Source organism: Schistocerca nitens, chromosome 2 (assembly GCF_023898315.1).
Source record: "Schistocerca nitens isolate TAMUIC-IGC-003100 chromosome 2, iqSchNite1.1, whole genome shotgun sequence".
NCBI classification, from domain to species: domain Eukaryota; kingdom Metazoa; phylum Arthropoda; class Insecta; order Orthoptera; family Acrididae; genus Schistocerca; species Schistocerca nitens.
The window spans coordinates 306,241,619-306,259,752 of NC_064615.1; the positions used below are offsets into that span (position 1 = coordinate 306,241,619).

Genomic DNA, 18,134 nt, shown 5'->3' on the forward strand with positions numbered 1-18,134 from the left:
CCGCCAGAACGCGGTCCTCTGCGTACTCTTGCGTCGCCGGCGCCGACTCTTGCCAAGGATGCGAAATGTGCGCGGATACGCTGTCCGAACGCGCCTGGATGTGCTCCCCTAGCCTACCTCGAAATGCGCCTGCCAGGTACGATCACCTTCGGCCGCTGCCGACAGGCGGGAAGCCGACACAGCGCGGCGTCGGGGCGCTCGCTTGTGCGGTGGTGGTGTAATGGTCAGCATAGTTGCCTTCCAAGCAGTTGGTCCGGGTTCGATTCCCGGCCACCGCAACAGGCTTTTTAATGTCACGTATGAGTACTTTCGCCACGCGCCCTTAACTTAATGTTTTTTCCCCCTCTTACTCGCTGCAGACCAGCCTATAGTGTGTCTCGACTGTCTCGACTTGTCTCGACTTTGCTCAGCTGACGCGAGAGCTGACGCTCTCCAATCGGCCTATATCAAAACGACAAGCACGAGAAACGACTGAGAGAGGTAAGGAGAGGCGGGGCGATGTACACACAGCACGCCCGTTCATTTCACGGTGGCGTCTCCCTGACCGAACCGGGCTGTAGCTCCGAAAACAAAGGAGAAAGAAAAATAGGAAGTAAAACTGCCAACAGTACCCTGTGTCCCCATGCGCTCTCCCGCCCAAGTACCGACAAGGGCCAAAGTTGTTACGCATCGGCAATCGGACATTTCCTTTCATCTTCTCTTTATCGGTTGAGAACCAGTGTATTCAACGTATTATGGCCATTGCCGAGTGAATGCTGTAGCGCTTCCCGACAAGTCGGGTTCGGATCCTCTGTCAACTTCCACGCAGGGTGATGATCTTTTGGTCATCACACTCGCCAGCTGAAATCGGCGCTGCCTTTTCGTGGTAGTAAAAGCGTTGTGGCCCGTGGGGGGATCGAACCCACGACCTTCGCGTTATTAGCACGACGCTCTAACCAACTGAGCTAACGGGCCTCGACAGTTGCGCTCGCTCAGCCCTACGCTGCAAACGTATGGCATGAAGCCGTACACCATTTCTATGGTCGTCGGATGTCTGCTTCCCTCGTCTATACTCTGCTGACGGTCACGAAACAGTAGATATATTGCGAGCAGGACAGGAAACGGCAGCTCGGACAGCTCAAACTTGTCACGATTCGTGTGGAAAAAGTTCCGTTCCGGTACCGGGAATCGAACCCGGGCCTCCTGGGTGAAAGCCAGGTATCCTAGCCACTAGACCACACCGGATGTGGGCGTTCCTGACGCGGATCGGACGGTCGCTTGTAGCATTTCGTGTCGTGTCCCGCGTCGGCGCCCTTCTCTCTTTGCGAGCGTCTTTGCGCATACTGACTGGCAAGGCGCGCACCTCAAACGTCTCAGAGCAATGTTTTTGGCTTCATGCTGTGCTAGGAGAAGAGGAAAAGGGAAGCTGTAAGTAGCAATAACAGGGAGTAAACATTTTCCCGCTGAAGCGTTGAAAACGTTGTGGATAACAAACAAGAAATAAGTTGGTGCCCTAGCAACAGCATCACCATCAGTCACAGAAAATTAAATGCCCCGGGTGAGGATCGAACTCACGACCTTAAGATTATGAGACTTACGCGCTGCCTACTGCGCTACCGAGGCACAGGTGAAGCGCTTGTCCTGGAAACTGGCTAAGTACCACACCCAATGTTAGACGTAAAGACACTGTACTTCCTGGATAACGTGTTCTGTTGCTACACGTGCATTGCCAGCCCAGTTGATTGCGGTGTTGCTGCAGCTTTTGCAAACGATAGGCAGCACTCCTTGTCGTTAACGTTCAGTGCCTCGGAGGCACCTGGACACAGCAACTTGTGAGGCCAGGCCGACGCTAGTCTGTAGAACACCATGCGAGCGTCCTAGTGGGGACCCGCGAGTGCTGCGTTCTCGGTTCTTCTCAAGGGAATCCAGCTATACATTCATGTGGATCGTGCATCTCAAGCGCGCAAGCCACACGGCAGCATTATCGTGGGAAAAGCAAAATGATGCATCGGCCGGGAATCGAACCCGGGCCGCCCGCGTGGCAGGCGAGCACTCTGCCACTGAACCACCGATGCTCGGGCCGGTAGTAACTGCACGCTGCTTCCCGAGCAGATGTCTCAAGGGAAAGTGGGACTGCCGTCAAGCGCCGTAGCATTCTGTCGAGAAGATGCTGCAGACGCTGAATCCTGCACTGTACTGCTTAAAAATGCCGCCAGAACGCGGTCCTCTGCGTACTCTTGCGTCGCCGGCGCCGACTCTTGCCAAGGATGCGAAATGTGCGCGGATACGCTGTCCGAACGCGCCTGGATGTGCTCCCCTAGCCTACCTCGAAATGCGCCTGCCAGGTACGATCACCTTCGGCCGCTGCCGACAGGCGGGAAGCCGACACAGCGCGGCGTCGGGGCGCTCGCTTGTGCGGTGGTGGTGTAATGGTCAGCATAGTTGCCTTCCAAGCAGTTGGTCCGGGTTCGATTCCCGGCCACCGCAACAGGCTTTTTAATGTCACGTATGAGTACTTTCGCCACGCGCCCTTAACTTAATGTTTTTTCCCCCTCTTACTCGCTGCAGACCAGCCTATAGTGTGTCTCGACTGTCTCGACTTGTCTCGACTTTGCTCAGCTGACGCGAGAGCTGACGCTCTCCAATCGGCCTATATCAAAACGACAAGCACGAGAAACGACAGAGAGGTAAGGAGAGGCGAGGCGATGTACACACAGCACGCCCGTTCATTTCACGGTGGCGTCTCCCTGACCGAATCGGGCTGTAGCTCCGAAAACAAAGGAGAAAGAAAAATAGGAAGTAAAACTGCCAACAGTACCCTGTGTCCCCATGCGCTCTCCCGCCCAAGTACCGACAAGGGCCAAAGTTGTTACGCATCGGCAATCGGACATTTCCTTTCATCTTCTCTTTATCGGTTGAGAACCAGTGTATTCAACATATTATGGCCATTGCCGAGTGAATGCTGTAGCGCTTCCCGACAAGTCGGGTTCGGATCCTCTGTCAACTTCCACGCAGGGTGATGATGTTTTGGTCATCACACTCGCCAGCTGAAATCGGCGCTGCCTTTTCGTGGTAGTAAAAGCGTTGTGGCCCGTGGGGGGATCGAACCCACGACCTTCGCGTTATTAGCACGACGCTCTAACCAACTGAGCTAACGGGCCTCGACAGTTGCACTCGCTCAGCCCTACGCTGCAAACGTATGGCATGAAGCCGTACACCATTTCTATGGTCGTCGGATGTCTGCTTCCCTCGTCTATACTCTGCTGACGGTCACGAAACAGTAGATATATTGCGAGCAGGACGGGAAACGGCAGCTCGGACAGCTCAAACTTGTCACGATTCGTGTGGAAAAAGTTCCGTTCCGGTACCGGGAATCGAACCCGGGCCTCCTGGGTGAAAGCCAGGTATCCTAGCCACTAGACCACACCGGATGTGGGCGTTCCTGACGCGGATCGGACGGTCGCTTGTAGCATTTCGTGTCGTGTCCCGCGTCGGCGCCCTTCTCTCTTTGCGAGCGTCTTTGCGCATACTGACTGGCAAGGCGCGCACCTCAAACGTCTCAGAGCAATGTTTTTGGCTTCATGCTGTGCTAGGAGAAGAGGAAAAGGGAAGCTGTAAGTAGCAATAACAGGGAGTAAACATTTTCCCGCTGAAGCGTTGAAAACGTTGTGGATAACAAACAAGAAATAAGTTGGTGCCCTAGCAACAGCATCACCATCAGTCACAGAAAATTAAATGCCCCGGGTGAGGATCGAACTCACGACCTTAAGATTATGAGACTTACGCGCTGCCTACTGCGCTACCGAGGCACAGGTGAAGCGCTTGTCCTGGAAACTGGCTAAGTACCACACCCAATGTTAGACGTAAAGACACTGTACTTCCTGGATAACGTGTTCTGTTGCTACACGTGCATTGCCAGCCCAGTTGATTGCGGTGTTGCTGCAGCTTTTGCAAACGATAGGCAGCACTCCTTGTCGTTAACGTTCAGTGCCTCGGAGGCACCTGGACACAGCAACTTGTGAGGCCAGGCCGACGCTAGTCTGTAGAACACCATGCGAGCGTCCTAGTGGGGACCCGCGAGTGCTGCGTTCTCGGTTCTTCTCAAGGGAATCCAGCTATACATTCATGTGGATCGTGCATCTCAAGCGCGCAAGCCACACGGCAGCATTATCGTGGGAAAAGCAAAATGATGCATCGGCCGGGAATCGAACCCGGGCCGCCCGCGTGGCAGGCGAGCACTCTGCCACTGAACCACCGATGCTCGGGCCGGTAGTAACTGCACGCTGCTTCCCGAGCAGATGTCTCAAGGGAAAGTGGGACTGCCGTCAAGCGCCGTAGCATTCTGTCGAGAAGATGCTGCAGACGCTGAATCCTGCACTGTACTGCTTAAAAATGCCGCCAGAACGCGGTCCTCTGCGTACTCTTGCGTCGCCGGCGCCGACTCTTGCCAAGGATGCGAAATGTGCGCGGATACGCTGTCCGAACGCGCCTGGATGTGCTCCCCTAGCCTACCTCGAAATGCGCCTGCCAGGTACGATCACCTTCGGCCGCTGCCGACAGGCGGGAAGCCGACACAGCGCGGCGTCGGGGCGCTCGCTTGTGCGGTGGTGGTGTAATGGTCAGCATAGTTGCCTTCCAAGCAGTTGGTCCGGGTTCGATTCCCGGCCACCGCAACAGGCTTTTTAATGTCACGTATGAGTACTTTCGCCACGCGCCCTTAACTTAATGTTTTTTCCCCCTCTTACTCGCTGCAGACCAGCCTATAGTGTGTCTCGACTGTCTCGACTTGTCTCGACTTTGCTCAGCTGACGCGAGAGCTGACGCTCTCCAATCGGCCTATATCAAAACGACAAGCACGAGAAACGACTGAGAGAGGTAAGGAGAGGCGGGGCGATGTACACACAGCACGCCCGTTCATTTCACGGTGGCGTCTCCCTGACCGAACCGGGCTGTAGCTCCGAAAACAAAGGAGAAAGAAAAATAGGAAGTAAAACTGCCAACAGTACCCTGTGTCCCCATGCGCTCTCCCGCCCAAGTACCGACAAGGGCCAAAGTTGTTACGCATCGGCAATCGGACATTTCCTTTCATCTTCTCTTTATCGGTTGAGAACCAGTGTATTCAACGTATTATGGCCATTGCCGAGTGAATGCTGTAGCGCTTCCCGACAAGTCGGGTTCGGATCCTCTGTCAACTTCCACGCAGGGTGATGATCTTTTGGTCATCACACTCGCCAGCTGAAATCGGCGCTGCCTTTTCGTGGTAGTAAAAGCGTTGTGGCCCGTGGGGGGATCGAACCCACGACCTTCGCGTTATTAGCACGACGCTCTAACCAACTGAGCTAACGGGCCTCGACAGTTGCGCTCGCTCAGCCCTACGCTGCAAACGTATGGCATGAAGCCGTACACCATTTCTATGGTCGTCGGATGTCTGCTTCCCTCGTCTATACTCTGCTGACGGTCACGAAACAGTAGATATATTGCGAGCAGGACAGGAAACGGCAGCTCGGACAGCTCAAACTTGTCACGATTCGTGTGGAAAAAGTTCCGTTCCGGTACCGGGAATCGAACCCGGGCCTCCTGGGTGAAAGCCAGGTATCCTAGCCACTAGACCACACCGGATGTGGGCGTTCCTGACGCGGATCGGACGGTCGCTTGTAGCATTTCGTGTCGTGTCCCGCGTCGGCGCCCTTCTCTCTTTGCGAGCGTCTTTGCGCATACTGACTGGCAAGGCGCGCACCTCAAACGTCTCAGAGCAATGTTTTTGGCTTCATGCTGTGCTAGGAGAAGAGGAAAAGGGAAGCTGTAAGTAGCAATAACAGGGAGTAAACATTTTCCCGCTGAAGCGTTGAAAACGTTGTGGATAACAAACAAGAAATAAGTTGGTGCCCTAGCAACAGCATCACCATCAGTCACAGAAAATTAAATGCCCCGGGTGAGGATCGAACTCACGACCTTAAGATTATGAGACTTACGCGCTGCCTACTGCGCTACCGAGGCACAGGTGAAGCGCTTGTCCTGGAAACTGGCTAAGTACCACACCCAATGTTAGACGTAAAGACACTGTACTTCCTGGATAACGTGTTCTGTTGCTACACGTGCATTGCCAGCCCAGTTGATTGCGGTGTTGCTGCAGCTTTTGCAAACGATAGGCAGCACTCCTTGTCGTTAACGTTCAGTGCCTCGGAGGCACCTGGACACAGCAACTTGTGAGGCCAGGCCGACGCTAGTCTGTAGAACACCATGCGAGCGTCCTAGTGGGGACCCGCGAGTGCTGCGTTCTCGGTTCTTCTCAAGGGAATCCAGCTATACATTCATGTGGATCGTGCATCTCAAGCGCGCAAGCCACACGGCAGCATTATCGTGGGAAAAGCAAAATGATGCATCGGCCGGGAATCGAACCCGGGCCGCCCGCGTGGCAGGCGAGCACTCTGCCACTGAACCACCGATGCTCGGGCCGGTAGTAACTGCACGCTGCTTCCCGAGCAGATGTCTCAAGGGAAAGTGGGACTGCCGTCAAGCGCCGTAGCATTCTGTCGAGAAGATGCTGCAGACGCTGAATCCTGCACTGTACTGCTTAAAAATGCCGCCAGAACGCGGTCCTCTGCGTACTCTTGCGTCGCCGGCGCCGACTCTTGCCAAGGATGCGAAATGTGCGCGGATACGCTGTCCGAACGCGCCTGGATGTGCTCCCCTAGCCTACCTCGAAATGCGCCTGCCAGGTACGATCACCTTCGGCCGCTGCCGACAGGCGGGAAGCCGACACAGCGCGGCGTCGGGGCGCTCGCTTGTGCGGTGGTGGTGTAATGGTCAGCATAGTTGCCTTCCAAGCAGTTGGTCCGGGTTCGATTCCCGGCCACCGCAACAGGCTTTTTAATGTCACGTATGAGTACTTTCGCCACGCGCCCTTAACTTAATGTTTTTTCCCCCTCTTACTCGCTGCAGACCAGCCTATAGTGTGTCTCGACTGTCTCGACTTGTCTCGACTTTGCTCAGCTGACGCGAGAGCTGACGCTCTCCAATCGGCCTATATCAAAACGACAAGCACGAGAAACGACAGAGAGGTAAGGAGAGGCGAGGCGATGTACACACAGCACGCCCGTTCATTTCACGGTGGCGTCTCCCTGACCGAATCGGGCTGTAGCTCCGAAAACAAAGGAGAAAGAAAAATAGGAAGTAAAACTGCCAACAGTACCCTGTGTCCCCATGCGCTCTCCCGCCCAAGTACCGACAAGGGCCAAAGTTGTTACGCATCGGCAATCGGACATTTCCTTTCATCTTCTCTTTATCGGTTGAGAACCAGTGTATTCAACATATTATGGCCATTGCCGAGTGAATGCTGTAGCGCTTCCCGACAAGTCGGGTTCGGATCCTCTGTCAACTTCCACGCAGGGTGATGATGTTTTGGTCATCACACTCGCCAGCTGAAATCGGCGCTGCCTTTTCGTGGTAGTAAAAGCGTTGTGGCCCGTGGGGGGATCGAACCCACGACCTTCGCGTTATTAGCACGACGCTCTAACCAACTGAGCTAACGGGCCTCGACAGTTGCACTCGCTCAGCCCTACGCTGCAAACGTATGGCATGAAGCCGTACACCATTTCTATGGTCGTCGGATGTCTGCTTCCCTCGTCTATACTCTGCTGACGGTCACGAAACAGTAGATATATTGCGAGCAGGACGGGAAACGGCAGCTCGGACAGCTCAAACTTGTCACGATTCGTGTGGAAAAAGTTCCGTTCCGGTACCGGGAATCGAACCCGGGCCTCCTGGGTGAAAGCCAGGTATCCTAGCCACTAGACCACACCGGATGTGGGCGTTCCTGACGCGGATCGGACGGTCGCTTGTAGCATTTCGTGTCGTGTCCCGCGTCGGCGCCCTTCTCTCTTTGCGAGCGTCTTTGCGCATACTGACTGGCAAGGCGCGCACCTCAAACGTCTCAGAGCAATGTTTTTGGCTTCATGCTGTGCTAGGAGAAGAGGAAAAGGGAAGCTGTAAGTAGCAATAACAGGGAGTAAACATTTTCCCGCTGAAGCGTTGAAAACGTTGTGGATAACAAACAAGAAATAAGTTGGTGCCCTAGCAACAGCATCACCATCAGTCACAGAAAATTAAATGCCCCGGGTGAGGATCGAACTCACGACCTTAAGATTATGAGACTTACGCGCTGCCTACTGCGCTACCGAGGCACAGGTGAAGCGCTTGTCCTGGAAACTGGCTAAGTACCACACCCAATGTTAGACGTAAAGACACTGTACTTCCTGGATAACGTGTTCTGTTGCTACACGTGCATTGCCAGCCCAGTTGATTGCGGTGTTGCTGCAGCTTTTGCAAACGATAGGCAGCACTCCTTGTCGTTAACGTTCAGTGCCTCGGAGGCACCTGGACACAGCAACTTGTGAGGCCAGGCCGACGCTAGTCTGTAGAACACCATGCGAGCGTCCTAGTGGGGACCCGCGAGTGCTGCGTTCTCGGTTCTTCTCAAGGGAATCCAGCTATACATTCATGTGGATCGTGCATCTCAAGCGCGCAAGCCACACGGCAGCATTATCGTGGGAAAAGCAAAATGATGCATCGGCCGGGAATCGAACCCGGGCCGCCCGCGTGGCAGGCGAGCACTCTGCCACTGAACCACCGATGCTCGGGCCGGTAGTAACTGCACGCTGCTTCCCGAGCAGATGTCTCAAGGGAAAGTGGGACTGCCGTCAAGCGCCGTAGCATTCTGTCGAGAAGATGCTGCAGACGCTGAATCCTGCACTGTACTGCTTAAAAATGCCGCCAGAACGCGGTCCTCTGCGTACTCTTGCGTCGCCGGCGCCGACTCTTGCCAAGGATGCGAAATGTGCGCGGATACGCTGTCCGAACGCGCCTGGATGTGCTCCCCTAGCCTACCTCGAAATGCGCCTGCCAGGTACGATCACCTTCGGCCGCTGCCGACAGGCGGGAAGCCGACACAGCGCGGCGTCGGGGCGCTCGCTTGTGCGGTGGTGGTGTAATGGTCAGCATAGTTGCCTTCCAAGCAGTTGGTCCGGGTTCGATTCCCGGCCACCGCAACAGGCTTTTTAATGTCACGTATGAGTACTTTCGCCACGCGCCCTTAACTTAATGTTTTTTCCCCCTCTTACTCGCTGCAGACCAGCCTATAGTGTGTCTCGACTGTCTCGACTTGTCTCGACTTTGCTCAGCTGACGCGAGAGCTGACGCTCTCCAATCGGCCTATATCAAAACGACAAGCACGAGAAACGACTGAGAGAGGTAAGGAGAGGCGGGGCGATGTACACACAGCACGCCCGTTCATTTCACGGTGGCGTCTCCCTGACCGAACCGGGCTGTAGCTCCGAAAACAAAGGAGAAAGAAAAATAGGAAGTAAAACTGCCAACAGTACCCTGTGTCCCCATGCGCTCTCCCGCCCAAGTACCGACAAGGGCCAAAGTTGTTACGCATCGGCAATCGGACATTTCCTTTCATCTTCTCTTTATCGGTTGAGAACCAGTGTATTCAACGTATTATGGCCATTGCCGAGTGAATGCTGTAGCGCTTCCCGACAAGTCGGGTTCGGATCCTCTGTCAACTTCCACGCAGGGTGATGATCTTTTGGTCATCACACTCGCCAGCTGAAATCGGCGCTGCCTTTTCGTGGTAGTAAAAGCGTTGTGGCCCGTGGGGGGATCGAACCCACGACCTTCGCGTTATTAGCACGACGCTCTAACCAACTGAGCTAACGGGCCTCGACAGTTGCGCTCGCTCAGCCCTACGCTGCAAACGTATGGCATGAAGCCGTACACCATTTCTATGGTCGTCGGATGTCTGCTTCCCTCGTCTATACTCTGCTGACGGTCACGAAACAGTAGATATATTGCGAGCAGGACAGGAAACGGCAGCTCGGACAGCTCAAACTTGTCACGATTCGTGTGGAAAAAGTTCCGTTCCGGTACCGGGAATCGAACCCGGGCCTCCTGGGTGAAAGCCAGGTATCCTAGCCACTAGACCACACCGGATGTGGGCGTTCCTGACGCGGATCGGACGGTCGCTTGTAGCATTTCGTGTCGTGTCCCGCGTCGGCGCCCTTCTCTCTTTGCGAGCGTCTTTGCGCATACTGACTGGCAAGGCGCGCACCTCAAACGTCTCAGAGCAATGTTTTTGGCTTCATGCTGTGCTAGGAGAAGAGGAAAAGGGAAGCTGTAAGTAGCAATAACAGGGAGTAAACATTTTCCCGCTGAAGCGTTGAAAACGTTGTGGATAACAAACAAGAAATAAGTTGGTGCCCTAGCAACAGCATCACCATCAGTCACAGAAAATTAAATGCCCCGGGTGAGGATCGAACTCACGACCTTAAGATTATGAGACTTACGCGCTGCCTACTGCGCTACCGAGGCACAGGTGAAGCGCTTGTCCTGGAAACTGGCTAAGTACCACACCCAATGTTAGACGTAAAGACACTGTACTTCCTGGATAACGTGTTCTGTTGCTACACGTGCATTGCCAGCCCAGTTGATTGCGGTGTTGCTGCAGCTTTTGCAAACGATAGGCAGCACTCCTTGTCGTTAACGTTCAGTGCCTCGGAGGCACCTGGACACAGCAACTTGTGAGGCCAGGCCGACGCTAGTCTGTAGAACACCATGCGAGCGTCCTAGTGGGGACCCGCGAGTGCTGCGTTCTCGGTTCTTCTCAAGGGAATCCAGCTATACATTCATGTGGATCGTGCATCTCAAGCGCGCAAGCCACACGGCAGCATTATCGTGGGAAAAGCAAAATGATGCATCGGCCGGGAATCGAACCCGGGCCGCCCGCGTGGCAGGCGAGCACTCTGCCACTGAACCACCGATGCTCGGGCCGGTAGTAACTGCACGCTGCTTCCCGAGCAGATGTCTCAAGGGAAAGTGGGACTGCCGTCAAGCGCCGTAGCATTCTGTCGAGAAGATGCTGCAGACGCTGAATCCTGCACTGTACTGCTTAAAAATGCCGCCAGAACGCGGTCCTCTGCGTACTCTTGCGTCGCCGGCGCCGACTCTTGCCAAGGATGCGAAATGTGCGCGGATACGCTGTCCGAACGCGCCTGGATGTGCTCCCCTAGCCTACCTCGAAATGCGCCTGCCAGGTACGATCACCTTCGGCCGCTGCCGACAGGCGGGAAGCCGACACAGCGCGGCGTCGGGGCGCTCGCTTGTGCGGTGGTGGTGTAATGGTCAGCATAGTTGCCTTCCAAGCAGTTGGTCCGGGTTCGATTCCCGGCCACCGCAACAGGCTTTTTAATGTCACGTATGAGTACTTTCGCCACGCGCCCTTAACTTAATGTTTTTTCCCCCTCTTACTCGCTGCAGACCAGCCTATAGTGTGTCTCGACTGTCTCGACTTGTCTCGACTTTGCTCAGCTGACGCGAGAGCTGACGCTCTCCAATCGGCCTATATCAAAACGACAAGCACGAGAAACGACAGAGAGGTAAGGAGAGGCGAGGCGATGTACACACAGCACGCCCGTTCATTTCACGGTGGCGTCTCCCTGACCGAATCGGGCTGTAGCTCCGAAAACAAAGGAGAAAGAAAAATAGGAAGTAAAACTGCCAACAGTACCCTGTGTCCCCATGCGCTCTCCCGCCCAAGTACCGACAAGGGCCAAAGTTGTTACGCATCGGCAATCGGACATTTCCTTTCATCTTCTCTTTATCGGTTGAGAACCAGTGTATTCAACATATTATGGCCATTGCCGAGTGAATGCTGTAGCGCTTCCCGACAAGTCGGGTTCGGATCCTCTGTCAACTTCCACGCAGGGTGATGATGTTTTGGTCATCACACTCGCCAGCTGAAATCGGCGCTGCCTTTTCGTGGTAGTAAAAGCGTTGTGGCCCGTGGGGGGATCGAACCCACGACCTTCGCGTTATTAGCACGACGCTCTAACCAACTGAGCTAACGGGCCTCGACAGTTGCACTCGCTCAGCCCTACGCTGCAAACGTATGGCATGAAGCCGTACACCATTTCTATGGTCGTCGGATGTCTGCTTCCCTCGTCTATACTCTGCTGACGGTCACGAAACAGTAGATATATTGCGAGCAGGACGGGAAACGGCAGCTCGGACAGCTCAAACTTGTCACGATTCGTGTGGAAAAAGTTCCGTTCCGGTACCGGGAATCGAACCCGGGCCTCCTGGGTGAAAGCCAGGTATCCTAGCCACTAGACCACACCGGATGTGGGCGTTCCTGACGCGGATCGGACGGTCGCTTGTAGCATTTCGTGTCGTGTCCCGCGTCGGCGCCCTTCTCTCTTTGCGAGCGTCTTTGCGCATACTGACTGGCAAGGCGCGCACCTCAAACGTCTCAGAGCAATGTTTTTGGCTTCATGCTGTGCTAGGAGAAGAGGAAAAGGGAAGCTGTAAGTAGCAATAACAGGGAGTAAACATTTTCCCGCTGAAGCGTTGAAAACGTTGTGGATAACAAACAAGAAATAAGTTGGTGCCCTAGCAACAGCATCACCATCAGTCACAGAAAATTAAATGCCCCGGGTGAGGATCGAACTCACGACCTTAAGATTATGAGACTTACGCGCTGCCTACTGCGCTACCGAGGCACAGGTGAAGCGCTTGTCCTGGAAACTGGCTAAGTACCACACCCAATGTTAGACGTAAAGACACTGTACTTCCTGGATAACGTGTTCTGTTGCTACACGTGCATTGCCAGCCCAGTTGATTGCGGTGTTGCTGCAGCTTTTGCAAACGATAGGCAGCACTCCTTGTCGTTAACGTTCAGTGCCTCGGAGGCACCTGGACACAGCAACTTGTGAGGCCAGGCCGACGCTAGTCTGTAGAACACCATGCGAGCGTCCTAGTGGGGACCCGCGAGTGCTGCGTTCTCGGTTCTTCTCAAGGGAATCCAGCTATACATTCATGTGGATCGTGCATCTCAAGCGCGCAAGCCACACGGCAGCATTATCGTGGGAAAAGCAAAATGATGCATCGGCCGGGAATCGAACCCGGGCCGCCCGCGTGGCAGGCGAGCACTCTGCCACTGAACCACCGATGCTCGGGCCGGTAGTAACTGCACGCTGCTTCCCGAGCAGATGTCTCAAGGGAAAGTGGGACTGCCGTCAAGCGCCGTAGCATTCTGTCGAGAAGATGCTGCAGACGCTGAATCCTGCACTGTACTGCTTAAAAATGCCGCCAGAACGCGGTCCTCTGCGTACTCTTGCGTCGCCGGCGCCGACTCTTGCCAAGGATGCGAAATGTGCGCGGATACGCTGTCCGAACGCGCCTGGATGTGCTCCCCTAGCCTACCTCGAAATGCGCCTGCCAGGTACGATCACCTTCGGCCGCTGCCGACAGGCGGGAAGCCGACACAGCGCGGCGTCGGGGCGCTCGCTTGTGCGGTGGTGGTGTAATGGTCAGCATAGTTGCCTTCCAAGCAGTTGGTCCGGGTTCGATTCCCGGCCACCGCAACAGGCTTTTTAATGTCACGTATGAGTACTTTCGCCACGCGCCCTTAACTTAATGTTTTTTCCCCCTCTTACTCGCTGCAGACCAGCCTATAGTGTGTCTCGACTGTCTCGACTTGTCTCGACTTTGCTCAGCTGACGCGAGAGCTGACGCTCTCCAATCGGCCTATATCAAAACGACAAGCACGAGAAACGACTGAGAGAGGTAAGGAGAGGCGGGGCGATGTACACACAGCACGCCCGTTCATTTCACGGTGGCGTCTCCCTGACCGAACCGGGCTGTAGCTCCGAAAACAAAGGAGAAAGAAAAATAGGAAGTAAAACTGCCAACAGTACCCTGTGTCCCCATGCGCTCTCCCGCCCAAGTACCGACAAGGGCCAAAGTTGTTACGCATCGGCAATCGGACATTTCCTTTCATCTTCTCTTTATCGGTTGAGAACCAGTGTATTCAACGTATTATGGCCATTGCCGAGTGAATGCTGTAGCGCTTCCCGACAAGTCGGGTTCGGATCCTCTGTCAACTTCCACGCAGGGTGATGATCTTTTGGTCATCACACTCGCCAGCTGAAATCGGCGCTGCCTTTTCGTGGTAGTAAAAGCGTTGTGGCCCGTGGGGGGATCGAACCCACGACCTTCGCGTTATTAGCACGACGCTCTAACCAACTGAGCTAACGGGCCTCGACAGTTGCGCTCGCTCAGCCCTACGCTGCAAACGTATGGCATGAAGCCGTACACCATTTCTATGGTCGTCGGATGTCTGCTTCCCTCGTCTATACTCTGCTGACGGTCACGAAACAGTAGATATATTGCGAGCAGGACAGGAAACGGCAGCTCGGACAGCTCAAACTTGTCACGATTCGTGTGGAAAAAGTTCCGTTCCGGTACCGGGAATCGAACCCGGGCCTCCTGGGTGAAAGCCAGGTATCCTAGCCACTAGACCACACCGGATGTGGGCGTTCCTGACGCGGATCGGACGGTCGCTTGTAGCATTTCGTGTCGTGTCCCGCGTCGGCGCCCTTCTCTCTTTGCGAGCGTCTTTGCGCATACTGACTGGCAAGGCGCGCACCTCAAACGTCTCAGAGCAATGTTTTTGGCTTCATGCTGTGCTAGGAGAAGAGGAAAAGGGAAGCTGTAAGTAGCAATAACAGGGAGTAAACATTTTCCCGCTGAAGCGTTGAAAACGTTGTGGATAACAAACAAGAAATAAGTTGGTGCCCTAGCAACAGCATCACCATCAGTCACAGAAAATTAAATGCCCCGGGTGAGGATCGAACTCACGACCTTAAGATTATGAGACTTACGCGCTGCCTACTGCGCTACCGAGGCACAGGTGAAGCGCTTGTCCTGGAAACTGGCTAAGTACCACACCCAATGTTAGACGTAAAGACACTGTACTTCCTGGATAACGTGTTCTGTTGCTACACGTGCATTGCCAGCCCAGTTGATTGCGGTGTTGCTGCAGCTTTTGCAAACGATAGGCAGCACTCCTTGTCGTTAACGTTCAGTGCCTCGGAGGCACCTGGACACAGCAACTTGTGAGGCCAGGCCGACGCTAGTCTGTAGAACACCATGCGAGCGTCCTAGTGGGGACCCGCGAGTGCTGCGTTCTCGGTTCTTCTCAAGGGAATCCAGCTATACATTCATGTGGATCGTGCATCTCAAGCGCGCAAGCCACACGGCAGCATTATCGTGGGAAAAGCAAAATGATGCATCGGCCGGGAATCGAACCCGGGCCGCCCGCGTGGCAGGCGAGCACTCTGCCACTGAACCACCGATGCTCGGGCCGGTAGTAACTGCACGCTGCTTCCCGAGCAGATGTCTCAAGGGAAAGTGGGACTGCCGTCAAGCGCCGTAGCATTCTGTCGAGAAGATGCTGCAGACGCTGAATCCTGCACTGTACTGCTTAAAAATGCCGCCAGAACGCGGTCCTCTGCGTACTCTTGCGTCGCCGGCGCCGACTCTTGCCAAGGATGCGAAATGTGCGCGGATACGCTGTCCGAACGCGCCTGGATGTGCTCCCCTAGCCTACCTCGAAATGCGCCTGCCAGGTACGATCACCTTCGGCCGCTGCCGACAGGCGGGAAGCCGACACAGCGCGGCGTCGGGGCGCTCGCTTGTGCGGTGGTGGTGTAATGGTCAGCATAGTTGCCTTCCAAGCAGTTGGTCCGGGTTCGATTCCCGGCCACCGCAACAGGCTTTTTAATGTCACGTATGAGTACTTTCGCCACGCGCCCTTAACTTAATGTTTTTTCCCCCTCTTACTCGCTGCAGACCAGCCTATAGTGTGTCTCGACTGTCTCGACTTGTCTCGACTTTGCTCAGCTGACGCGAGAGCTGACGCTCTCCAATCGGCCTATATCAAAACGACAAGCACGAGAAACGACAGAGAGGTAAGGAGAGGCGAGGCGATGTACACACAGCACGCCCGTTCATTTCACGGTGGCGTCTCCCTGACCGAATCGGGCTGTAGCTCCGAAAACAAAGGAGAAAGAAAAATAGGAAGTAAAACTGCCAACAGTACCCTGTGTCCCCATGCGCTCTCCCGCCCAAGTACCGACAAGGGCCAAAGTTGTTACGCATCGGCAATCGGACATTTCCTTTCATCTTCTCTTTATCGGTTGAGAACCAGTGTATTCAACATATTATGGCCATTGCCGAGTGAATGCTGTAGCGCTTCCCGACAAGTCGGGTTCGGATCCTCTGTCAACTTCCACGCAGGGTGATGATGTTTTGGTCATCACACTCGCCAGCTGAAATCGGCGCTGCCTTTTCGTGGTAGTAAAAGCGTTGTGGCCCGTGGGGGGATCGAACCCACGACCTTCGCGTTATTAGCACGACGCTCTAACCAACTGAGCTAACGGGCCTCGACAGTTGCACTCGCTCAGCCCTACGCTGCAAACGTATGGCATGAAGCCGTACACCATTTCTATGGTCGTCGGATGTCTGCTTCCCTCGTCTATACTCTGCTGACGGTCACGAAACAGTAGATATATTGCGAGCAGGACGGGAAACGGCAGCTCGGACAGCTCAAACTTGTCACGATTCGTGTGGAAAAAGTTCCGTTCCGGTACCGGGAATCGAACCCGGGCCTCCTGGGTGAAAGCCAGGTATCCTAGCCACTAGACCACACCGGATGCGGGCGTTCCTGCGGCGGATCGGACGGTCGCTTGTAGCATTTCGTGTCGTGTCCCGCGTCGGCGCCCTTCTCTCTTTGCGAGCGTCTTTGCGCATACTGACTGGCAAGGCGCGCACCTCAAACGTCTCAGAGCAATGTTTTTGGCTTCATGCTGTGCTAGGAGAAGAGGAAAAGGGAAGCTGTAAGTAGCAATAACAGGGAGTAAACATTTTCCCGCTGAAGCGTTGAAAACGTTGTGGATAAAAAACAAGAAATAAGTTGGTGCCCTAGCAACAGCATCACCATCAGTCACAGAAAATTAAATGCCCCGGGTGAGGATCGAACTCACGACCTTAAGATTATGAGACTTACGCGCTGCCTACTGCGCTACCGAGGCACAGGTGAAGCGCTTGTCCTGGAAACTGGGTAAGTACCACACCCAATGTTAGACGTAAAGACACTGTACTTCCTGGATAACGTGTTCTGTTGCTACACGTGCATTGCCAGCCCAGTTGATTGCGGTGTTGCTGCAGATTTGCAAACGATAGGCAGCACTCCTTGTCGTTAACGTTCAGTGCCTCGGAGGCACCTGGACACAGTAACTTGCGAGGCCAGGCCGACGCTAGTCTGTAGAACACCATGCGAGCGTCCTAGTGGGGACCCGCGAGTGCTGCGTTCTCGGTTCTTCTCAAGGGAATCCTGCTATACATTCATGTGGATCGTGCATCTCAAGCGCGCAAGCCACACGGCAGCATTATCGTGGGAAAAGCAAAATGATGCATCGGCCGGGAATCGAACCCGGGCCGCCCGCGTGGCAGGCGAGCACTCTGCCACTGAACCACCGATGCTCGGGCCGGTAGTAACTGCACGCTGCTTCCCGAGCAGATGTCTCAAGGGAAAGTGGGACTGCCGTCAAGCGCCGTAGCATTCTGTCGAGAAGATGCTGCAGACGCTGAATCCTGCACTGTACTGCTTAAAAATGCCGCCAGAACGCGGTCCTCTGCGTACTCTTGCGTCGCCGGCGCCGACTCTTGCCAAGGATGCGAAATGTGCGCGGATACGCTGTCCGAACGCGCCTGGATGTGCTCCCCTAGCCTACCTCGAAATGCGCCTGCCAGGTACGATCACCTTCGGCCGCTGCCGACAGGCGGGAAGCCGACACAGCGCGGCGTCGGGGCGCTCGCTTGTGCGGTGGTGGTGTAATGGTCAGCATAGTTGCCTTCCAAGCAGTTGGTCCGGGTTCGATTCCCGGCCACCGCAACAGGCTTTTTAATGTCACGTATGAGTACTTTCGCCACGCGCCCTTAACTTAATGTTTTTTCCCCCTCTTACTCGCTGCAGACCAGCCTATAGTGTGTCTCGACTGTCTCGACTTGTCTCGACTTTGCTCAGCTGACGCGAGAGCTGACGCTCTCCAATCGGCCTATATCAAAACGACAAGCACGAGAAACGACTGAGAGAGGTAAGGAGAGGCGGGGCGATGTACACACAGCACGCCCGTTCATTTCACGGTGGCGTCTCCCTGACCGAACCGGGCTGTAGCTCCGAAAACAAAGGAGAAAGAAAAATAGGAAGTAAAACTGCCAACAGTACCCTGTGTCCCCATGCGCTCTCCCGCCCA

The 18,134-nt window shown here is 54.8% G+C and overlaps 41 non-coding genes across 41 annotated transcripts; 9 read left to right on the plus strand and 32 right to left on the minus strand.

Annotated features, from left to right (window-relative positions):
- The first annotated feature begins 206 nt into the window (after positions 1-206).
- Trnag-ucc (transfer RNA glycine (anticodon UCC)) lies at positions 207-278 on the plus strand. The gene has a single exon. It is a non-coding gene; the product is annotated as a tRNA-Gly (tRNA).
- Positions 279-880: 602 nt separating this feature from the next.
- On the minus strand, positions 881-954 carry Trnai-aau (transfer RNA isoleucine (anticodon AAU)). Its single transcript has one exon. It is a non-coding gene; the product is annotated as a tRNA-Ile (tRNA).
- A 198-nt stretch (positions 955-1,152) lies between these two features.
- On the minus strand, positions 1,153-1,224 carry Trnae-uuc (transfer RNA glutamic acid (anticodon UUC)). Its single transcript has one exon. It is a non-coding gene; the product is annotated as a tRNA-Glu (tRNA).
- A 305-nt stretch (positions 1,225-1,529) lies between these two features.
- Positions 1,530-1,602, minus strand: Trnam-cau (transfer RNA methionine (anticodon CAU)). The gene has a single exon. It is a non-coding gene; the product is annotated as a tRNA-Met (tRNA).
- A 381-nt stretch (positions 1,603-1,983) lies between these two features.
- Positions 1,984-2,054, minus strand: Trnag-gcc (transfer RNA glycine (anticodon GCC)). The gene has a single exon. It is a non-coding gene; the product is annotated as a tRNA-Gly (tRNA).
- A 340-nt stretch (positions 2,055-2,394) lies between these two features.
- On the plus strand, positions 2,395-2,466 carry Trnag-ucc (transfer RNA glycine (anticodon UCC)). Its single transcript has one exon. It is a non-coding gene; the product is annotated as a tRNA-Gly (tRNA).
- Positions 2,467-3,066: 600 nt separating this feature from the next.
- On the minus strand, positions 3,067-3,140 carry Trnai-aau (transfer RNA isoleucine (anticodon AAU)). Its single transcript has one exon. It is a non-coding gene; the product is annotated as a tRNA-Ile (tRNA).
- A 198-nt stretch (positions 3,141-3,338) lies between these two features.
- Positions 3,339-3,410, minus strand: Trnae-uuc (transfer RNA glutamic acid (anticodon UUC)). The gene has a single exon. It is a non-coding gene; the product is annotated as a tRNA-Glu (tRNA).
- Positions 3,411-3,715: 305 nt separating this feature from the next.
- On the minus strand, positions 3,716-3,788 carry Trnam-cau (transfer RNA methionine (anticodon CAU)). The gene has a single exon. It is a non-coding gene; the product is annotated as a tRNA-Met (tRNA).
- A 381-nt stretch (positions 3,789-4,169) lies between these two features.
- Positions 4,170-4,240, minus strand: Trnag-gcc (transfer RNA glycine (anticodon GCC)). The gene has a single exon. It is a non-coding gene; the product is annotated as a tRNA-Gly (tRNA).
- Positions 4,241-4,580: 340 nt separating this feature from the next.
- Trnag-ucc (transfer RNA glycine (anticodon UCC)) lies at positions 4,581-4,652 on the plus strand. Its single transcript has one exon. It is a non-coding gene; the product is annotated as a tRNA-Gly (tRNA).
- Positions 4,653-5,254: 602 nt separating this feature from the next.
- Positions 5,255-5,328, minus strand: Trnai-aau (transfer RNA isoleucine (anticodon AAU)). Its single transcript has one exon. It is a non-coding gene; the product is annotated as a tRNA-Ile (tRNA).
- Positions 5,329-5,526: 198 nt separating this feature from the next.
- Trnae-uuc (transfer RNA glutamic acid (anticodon UUC)) lies at positions 5,527-5,598 on the minus strand. Its single transcript has one exon. It is a non-coding gene; the product is annotated as a tRNA-Glu (tRNA).
- A 305-nt stretch (positions 5,599-5,903) lies between these two features.
- Positions 5,904-5,976, minus strand: Trnam-cau (transfer RNA methionine (anticodon CAU)). The gene has a single exon. It is a non-coding gene; the product is annotated as a tRNA-Met (tRNA).
- Positions 5,977-6,357: 381 nt separating this feature from the next.
- Trnag-gcc (transfer RNA glycine (anticodon GCC)) lies at positions 6,358-6,428 on the minus strand. Its single transcript has one exon. It is a non-coding gene; the product is annotated as a tRNA-Gly (tRNA).
- A 340-nt stretch (positions 6,429-6,768) lies between these two features.
- On the plus strand, positions 6,769-6,840 carry Trnag-ucc (transfer RNA glycine (anticodon UCC)). The gene has a single exon. It is a non-coding gene; the product is annotated as a tRNA-Gly (tRNA).
- A 600-nt stretch (positions 6,841-7,440) lies between these two features.
- Positions 7,441-7,514, minus strand: Trnai-aau (transfer RNA isoleucine (anticodon AAU)). Its single transcript has one exon. It is a non-coding gene; the product is annotated as a tRNA-Ile (tRNA).
- Positions 7,515-7,712: 198 nt separating this feature from the next.
- On the minus strand, positions 7,713-7,784 carry Trnae-uuc (transfer RNA glutamic acid (anticodon UUC)). Its single transcript has one exon. It is a non-coding gene; the product is annotated as a tRNA-Glu (tRNA).
- A 305-nt stretch (positions 7,785-8,089) lies between these two features.
- On the minus strand, positions 8,090-8,162 carry Trnam-cau (transfer RNA methionine (anticodon CAU)). Its single transcript has one exon. It is a non-coding gene; the product is annotated as a tRNA-Met (tRNA).
- A 381-nt stretch (positions 8,163-8,543) lies between these two features.
- Positions 8,544-8,614, minus strand: Trnag-gcc (transfer RNA glycine (anticodon GCC)). Its single transcript has one exon. It is a non-coding gene; the product is annotated as a tRNA-Gly (tRNA).
- Positions 8,615-8,954: 340 nt separating this feature from the next.
- On the plus strand, positions 8,955-9,026 carry Trnag-ucc (transfer RNA glycine (anticodon UCC)). Its single transcript has one exon. It is a non-coding gene; the product is annotated as a tRNA-Gly (tRNA).
- A 602-nt stretch (positions 9,027-9,628) lies between these two features.
- Trnai-aau (transfer RNA isoleucine (anticodon AAU)) lies at positions 9,629-9,702 on the minus strand. Its single transcript has one exon. It is a non-coding gene; the product is annotated as a tRNA-Ile (tRNA).
- Positions 9,703-9,900: 198 nt separating this feature from the next.
- Trnae-uuc (transfer RNA glutamic acid (anticodon UUC)) lies at positions 9,901-9,972 on the minus strand. Its single transcript has one exon. It is a non-coding gene; the product is annotated as a tRNA-Glu (tRNA).
- A 305-nt stretch (positions 9,973-10,277) lies between these two features.
- Positions 10,278-10,350, minus strand: Trnam-cau (transfer RNA methionine (anticodon CAU)). The gene has a single exon. It is a non-coding gene; the product is annotated as a tRNA-Met (tRNA).
- Positions 10,351-10,731: 381 nt separating this feature from the next.
- Trnag-gcc (transfer RNA glycine (anticodon GCC)) lies at positions 10,732-10,802 on the minus strand. Its single transcript has one exon. It is a non-coding gene; the product is annotated as a tRNA-Gly (tRNA).
- A 340-nt stretch (positions 10,803-11,142) lies between these two features.
- Positions 11,143-11,214, plus strand: Trnag-ucc (transfer RNA glycine (anticodon UCC)). The gene has a single exon. It is a non-coding gene; the product is annotated as a tRNA-Gly (tRNA).
- Positions 11,215-11,814: 600 nt separating this feature from the next.
- On the minus strand, positions 11,815-11,888 carry Trnai-aau (transfer RNA isoleucine (anticodon AAU)). The gene has a single exon. It is a non-coding gene; the product is annotated as a tRNA-Ile (tRNA).
- A 198-nt stretch (positions 11,889-12,086) lies between these two features.
- Positions 12,087-12,158, minus strand: Trnae-uuc (transfer RNA glutamic acid (anticodon UUC)). Its single transcript has one exon. It is a non-coding gene; the product is annotated as a tRNA-Glu (tRNA).
- A 305-nt stretch (positions 12,159-12,463) lies between these two features.
- Trnam-cau (transfer RNA methionine (anticodon CAU)) lies at positions 12,464-12,536 on the minus strand. Its single transcript has one exon. It is a non-coding gene; the product is annotated as a tRNA-Met (tRNA).
- A 381-nt stretch (positions 12,537-12,917) lies between these two features.
- Trnag-gcc (transfer RNA glycine (anticodon GCC)) lies at positions 12,918-12,988 on the minus strand. The gene has a single exon. It is a non-coding gene; the product is annotated as a tRNA-Gly (tRNA).
- A 340-nt stretch (positions 12,989-13,328) lies between these two features.
- Trnag-ucc (transfer RNA glycine (anticodon UCC)) lies at positions 13,329-13,400 on the plus strand. Its single transcript has one exon. It is a non-coding gene; the product is annotated as a tRNA-Gly (tRNA).
- A 602-nt stretch (positions 13,401-14,002) lies between these two features.
- Positions 14,003-14,076, minus strand: Trnai-aau (transfer RNA isoleucine (anticodon AAU)). Its single transcript has one exon. It is a non-coding gene; the product is annotated as a tRNA-Ile (tRNA).
- A 198-nt stretch (positions 14,077-14,274) lies between these two features.
- On the minus strand, positions 14,275-14,346 carry Trnae-uuc (transfer RNA glutamic acid (anticodon UUC)). The gene has a single exon. It is a non-coding gene; the product is annotated as a tRNA-Glu (tRNA).
- Positions 14,347-14,651: 305 nt separating this feature from the next.
- Positions 14,652-14,724, minus strand: Trnam-cau (transfer RNA methionine (anticodon CAU)). Its single transcript has one exon. It is a non-coding gene; the product is annotated as a tRNA-Met (tRNA).
- Positions 14,725-15,105: 381 nt separating this feature from the next.
- Positions 15,106-15,176, minus strand: Trnag-gcc (transfer RNA glycine (anticodon GCC)). Its single transcript has one exon. It is a non-coding gene; the product is annotated as a tRNA-Gly (tRNA).
- Positions 15,177-15,516: 340 nt separating this feature from the next.
- Trnag-ucc (transfer RNA glycine (anticodon UCC)) lies at positions 15,517-15,588 on the plus strand. Its single transcript has one exon. It is a non-coding gene; the product is annotated as a tRNA-Gly (tRNA).
- A 600-nt stretch (positions 15,589-16,188) lies between these two features.
- Trnai-aau (transfer RNA isoleucine (anticodon AAU)) lies at positions 16,189-16,262 on the minus strand. The gene has a single exon. It is a non-coding gene; the product is annotated as a tRNA-Ile (tRNA).
- A 198-nt stretch (positions 16,263-16,460) lies between these two features.
- On the minus strand, positions 16,461-16,532 carry Trnae-uuc (transfer RNA glutamic acid (anticodon UUC)). Its single transcript has one exon. It is a non-coding gene; the product is annotated as a tRNA-Glu (tRNA).
- Positions 16,533-16,837: 305 nt separating this feature from the next.
- Positions 16,838-16,910, minus strand: Trnam-cau (transfer RNA methionine (anticodon CAU)). The gene has a single exon. It is a non-coding gene; the product is annotated as a tRNA-Met (tRNA).
- A 380-nt stretch (positions 16,911-17,290) lies between these two features.
- On the minus strand, positions 17,291-17,361 carry Trnag-gcc (transfer RNA glycine (anticodon GCC)). Its single transcript has one exon. It is a non-coding gene; the product is annotated as a tRNA-Gly (tRNA).
- A 340-nt stretch (positions 17,362-17,701) lies between these two features.
- Positions 17,702-17,773, plus strand: Trnag-ucc (transfer RNA glycine (anticodon UCC)). Its single transcript has one exon. It is a non-coding gene; the product is annotated as a tRNA-Gly (tRNA).
- The last annotated feature ends 361 nt before the right edge of the window (positions 17,774-18,134 follow it).